Source organism: Brachypodium distachyon, chromosome 1 (genome assembly GCF_000005505.3).
Source record: "Brachypodium distachyon strain Bd21 chromosome 1, Brachypodium_distachyon_v3.0, whole genome shotgun sequence".
Taxonomy (NCBI): Eukaryota; Viridiplantae; Streptophyta; class Magnoliopsida; order Poales; family Poaceae; genus Brachypodium; species Brachypodium distachyon.
In genome coordinates, this window is record NC_016131.3 from 57,436,309 (window position 1) to 57,441,998 (window position 5,690).

The 5,690-nt window shown below is 43.4% G+C and overlaps 1 pseudogene; it reads left to right on the top strand.

Moving 5' to 3' along the window:
• Positions 1-4,001: 4,001 nt before the first annotated feature.
• On the top strand, positions 4,002-5,455 carry LOC100833732 (annotated as a pseudogene).
• The last annotated feature ends 235 nt before the right edge of the window (positions 5,456-5,690 follow it).

The following is a 5,690-nucleotide window of genomic DNA, read 5'->3' on the forward strand; positions in this document are numbered from 1 at the left end:
AAAAATGACTCAGAAAACAAAGACACGTCAAAAAAAAAAATGTTTCGAGTCCTTTTCATCGATCGGGTGCATCTTAAGCAAGAAAACTAACCAAAGCATGCGTGGGATCTATCATGCATTTTGCATATGCATTCATATACGTATATATGACATCAAGAAATGCACGTAGCTTTCTTAAACCCGGCCAGTATGTACTCCCTCCGTCTCAAATTTATCTAAATATGACGTATCGATATATTAAAATACGTCCAAATACGTGTAATAAAAAATCATTTAATGTGGAATAAGAGTATATATACACAGTACTACTACATCTTGTGGGCGGTCGATGATGGGCATGTGCAAACCGATATATATATCGATGCGACCAACCCAAATCAAATCAAATGAACCTAGCTGGAGTACTTGATTTTGCAACAATCATTGCACTAACAAATTGCCGTCAGTATGGCGCTTGATCGCAACGCGGCGAGAAAGTGGCAATTGATTATTACTACGATTATTAAGTTCACGCAAGGCAAGTAGCAGAGAATAGGACTAATAACAAGAGTAGAATGCGATCGGATGCAAGGCCGGTGCAGTGCAGAGAGTATATATATATAGGAGTACTATATTCTACTTGTGGTAGGAGTATCATGCATGCATGCATATACACCTGCAGGAGTTCAGGACCGACGGATGCAGGCAGACAAACAGATCCGGAGCCCTCGTGTTCATGTCGATCCCTTGTCGCCGGCGCCATTAATTGCCACCTGTATATATACAGAAAGTTCATCAGTTTCCTCCCTTCCTCGCGTAGAAACACGTTACTTCCTCCGATCCATATTAATTGTCTCAAATTTATCCAAATTTTGATGTATTTATGACTAAAAAGTTTCTAGATACATATAATATTTCGAAAATTAATGTTGATAGGAGGAAGTACTAAATTATTGTCGTTGTTTTAGTGCAAATTTGAACTAAAACAACGACAACAATTTAGGATCGGAGGTAGTATTTCATAGGTACTGGCAAAAGCTCGAGCTGTTAATTAGGAAAGGATGGGTTAACTGTCAAGACTGTATTGATTGATATATCAATCATGCAAATGAGGATCCTATGGGTGGCTAGGTGATCTGCCTGCTCAAACTGAAACTCGACAGACAGCAGCTAATATTCCACCGAGATCGATCCATGCATGTATGTGTATTTATCTGGGTCCACGAAATAAGTGGTCTGTATTTCACTGCCTGTCTGCCTTTGTAGGTTGGTGTGAAGACACAAAAGCTGTTCTTGATGGAAATCCATATATACATTCCATCACCAACAAATTCAAAGCTGCTATGCATGATATACTCCATCAAATGTGTGCACCCTGGTGGAAATTTGTGCATGTTTTAGATTGCCAATAACTGTTTTTTTAGTACCGCGCACAATGTTAATTTGCTTCGTCTTTGAAAATTTATTACACGCATATATATACGACATGACGTACAAGACTCGAACATTAATTTGCATTTTGAAAAATAACCTTTGTTCCTCCAGAGAAATGATTCAATAAAAGTGGTATATTTGGTTTTCAAAACCTCTGTGCACGTGCACGTCGATCTGTCGTTGATGCAGCATGTCCCCCTTTTAGCATATGCTTCCGTTTATTCCTTGTTTTTCTCTATTGATCTTTGATTAACATGCGATGAACTCCGTAGTAGTGATCTACATATAATATCGCTAATTAGTCAAGTGTGTGTTACCCTGGGGAACAAAATGTTCCCCCTTCCAATTCACACCGATCCAAAATCCACAATATCACACGGCCAATTGCTGGCACCAATGCATGCTCGACATCGAACGGTAGATCCAAGTATGTATTATACAAGTACTATCAACAGAGACTGCATGCTTAATTGGATCCGATGCATGTATCCATCCATATATCTAGCTATCTCCAGGTGTTCGATGGACCATAGGCCCCACTCTAAAAACAATATTCTTGTTGTCGACAACATAGGAAACAAACATTTAGCTGCTAGCTACAAACAAACTAATTAACCGTCTAACTGTCTTGGTTTGTACAAGCGTTCTTTAGTTACTTGAGCCACCTGTCCGAGATAATGGAGGATCTAATGTTAACGTTGGTGCCAATTAAGCTGTCGTTGTACTCTCCGTATATTCTACGGTCCCATTGGGCTAGCTAACTTGGTCCTAGGTGTACATGACAAATTAACTATTCTTTCTTTTCAATCAGTCAAGAGTGGATTAATCTCTGATCACCAAAAAGTGAGAATAGTCGTCAACGGCTTCTTATCCTAGCTTGGCTAGTTCACATTGGCTGGCTTGCCTCCATAAGCAAGAAGAAGAAGATTTTGTCTAGTTATTAGCGGTTGTGACGTTTGAAGATGCATTCATATTAAAGTGCCAATGATTCGGACCATTTTTAAAGTGCATTATTTGAGTCAGTACCGACCTTCCCCAGATGCCATCCCTGCATGCTGCAACTAGCGCTGATCGGGGTTAATTTGACACTTGGAAGGACACGTGACGAAGGGGATAAAATAAAGCGCAATGATTGGTAGTTTTATAATCACCGGTTAATTTTGTAACTTAACATAATGACCGTGCCGCGTGATCTAGTCTGGTAGATAAGTACTGACTGACACGGTCGGGTCTGATCCGTCGTAGCTAAGTACTCCCTCCGTTCAAAATATAACACGAAATTTGTTTCACCGAGTCTCTGACCTGCAATTGGTGCATTGATACGTCACTTTTCTGAGATATAAAGTTCGTGTCATTGTATCCGTACTGGAGAGTACTTACTCGTGATTTTATCAGCATCACATAAGTCAACTATTGATGGAGTAATTATTTTTTTATCAAAAATAGTACTTCCTCTGATCCTAAATTTTTGACTCAAGTTTGTCTAAATTTGGATGTATTTGTTCTTAAAAAACGTCTAGATATATGTACTATTCGACAACAATTTAGGATCAAATACGCTCGTCTTGTAAATTTTTGAGAGAGAGAGATCGATCAGAGTAACAAGATATGGTTGTATACCGTAAAGGATGCGTCAGTGAACTAGTGTGAGAGCTACACGCAGGCGAGATTGAATTGAATTTTTGAATAGACCGAAGAAAGGGCGATTATTGGTCGCTCGTGATTCGGATTGTGTGAACTTGTGATCGGCACCAGCTAGCGCATGCAACGGTGGCTATTCGTACGTCCACGTCCACGTGGCCGGCTCTTGAGTCCACGTAAAGCCGCCAGCCATATATCGCAAGCGGTTTTGCAACTTTATCCGGAACCCAAAGTGGTCAAAGCGTGGACACGTGGACACATGGCTGGAGATATCAAAACGGTCGTCCTTGCCACGTCGGCACGTGGCCTTGCTTGGCCACACGTAGCACTGGTGCTGACAGGCGGCTGGTCCTGTGGATGCTTAGCTCAAAGTTTTTTTTTTCCTTTTTTCTTTTTTGAGAATATAGATGCTTAGCTCAAAGTGGGCAGGCCGGGTTGGCGTGCGCTCGTATCTCTGGCTCTCTCTTGCTACGTTCATCCAAACAGGATCAGGGTATATAGGGTCTTTTCTTGGTCGGCCTTTTCTCAAGTTTGTTTGGAAGAGGGAATGGGCTCTGGAGACGCGTCTGGTGGGCCTCCACCCTGCTGGGCTTATTACGTCCGTGGACCATGGATGGGCCAGAGGTCTCACATGGGACGGCCGGTTATCCTCCACGAGACAGAGGACCAGGCGACGCGGGCCCGAAATTGCTGCCCGGATTGGCAGTTTCGAAATCCTTTCTTTCCTTCCGCGCTCGGTAATCTGAATCCGAAATCGATCCTGTTTCTGTTTAAACTAGACAAGGAGATTGAATGAAGCCGATCGAGTTGCAACCGGAGGCGGAGATTGAATGAAGCCGATCGAGTTTAGAGGAGAACCATTTCCGAGCCATCACCACCTGCCAGATTCACCAATTATTCTCGATTTCTCGGGCCTCTGGCAGATCTACTGCAACCCCGCGGGAGCCATGGGGAAAGTAGGCAATGGAGATGACATGCTCAGCATGTTGCCCGACGACATTCTGGTCAACATTCTCGACCGGCTCAACGTCCCTGATGCTGCAAGAACCAGCTTCCGACCATGCTCTCTCGTCTCACAATAAACGCCCAGGATTTCCTTCCTCGAGGCGTGTCAACAACCATTGGCGTATCTGATGATGCATGTGATGGTCCGGGTCAACGCAGCCGTGGTTGCAGCCACGCAGGAATCTGGATCTGCAGTACAGCATTCGCCTCCTCTGCGTGCGGTTTTATTTGAACGGCGATGACCCGGAATCCATTGGACATGCCGCCGCCCACGCCATGGCGACACGCGAGGTTGACAAGGTTGAATTCACAGTTCTGATATCCAAGGATGACATCTATGATGATGATATGGTCGAATATGGGAGACAGTTCAGGGTGTTTTCTGATGCCTGTCCAGATGCATTGGGTGGTCTCACAAGCCTATGCCTGAAAAGTCTGAGATTTGGTGAATCAGACATCCTCAATGTCCTCACCACCTGCAAGCGATTAGAGCATCTACAACTGTTTGATTGTGACTCGGGGAATTGTACCACTCTTCAAGTCGAGCATTCGCAACTCGATGAGCTCAGCGTTATTCAGTGTCGCTTCGAAAAAGTCATGCTGAATTGGCTCCCGAAACTCACACGAATGGCCTTTGAGGGTTGGATCTCCTTCCAAGATCCACTTTTCGTCGGTTATGTACCGTTGCTGGAGGCTGTAAGCCTTACAAATGTTGCTCTTAGTTGGCATAAGAATGTTAGACTGAGTGAGTTCCTTGGTGGTATCTCTGTGCGGGACCTCAAGTTGGGATTTAGTTCCAAAAAGATTTGGGTCCAGCCAGAATGTCCAACGAAAAGGATGGGGGCATCTGTTTTCCACCAATTAAGGTTTGTAAATCTAGTTGATATTCCTGAAAGGTATGATCTCATCTGGACCATGTTCATCCTTGAAGCTGCACCCTCCCTCAAGGAGCTACACATGACGGTATGGGATTATCCTTGTGGTACAGAAACCGACCAGGAGAAGAGGAGGGCATGCTTGTATAGCGAGAATAAGGCCGTGGAGTGGGAATCATCTGCATCCGATTTCAAGCATCATAGCCTGGCCACACTCACCATCTTTGGCTTTGAAACTGAAGACTACTTGGTGAGGTATATCAGGCATGCCATGGCAACTGCAGTAAATCTAGAAGATGTGTTCCTTTATGAGAGGCTGGTATGTGATGGTTGCCCAGGCAAGAAGCCTTCAAAGCCGTTCAAGTTCCCGCGGACTAAGAGGCAGAGTCTGCATTGAAGAAGAGAATCAGTATGGGGATTGACTCATTTGCCATAATTCACTCCGGTATTACAATAAGGGACAGCCATTCTGCAAAAATGGTGTACCCATAGTACTTACATTTTGTTTGGGAGGACATACATTGAAGAATGGATTGGTGTAACTTCTGTTAATTTGATTACGAGCATGTTTTATTACCGTTCAAGAAAAGTGTAGTATTTGGTTTTAATATCGGATTGTTAGAGACCGTTTCCAGCTTCTTTTTTTCCTTTTACAAAACAGTTTCCAGTTTCAGTTTGTAATTAAGCACAATAGGCTCATGTCACGCTGAATTCTTGATAATTGATATTTTTTTTTGAGAAAACGCAAAGCTTGCG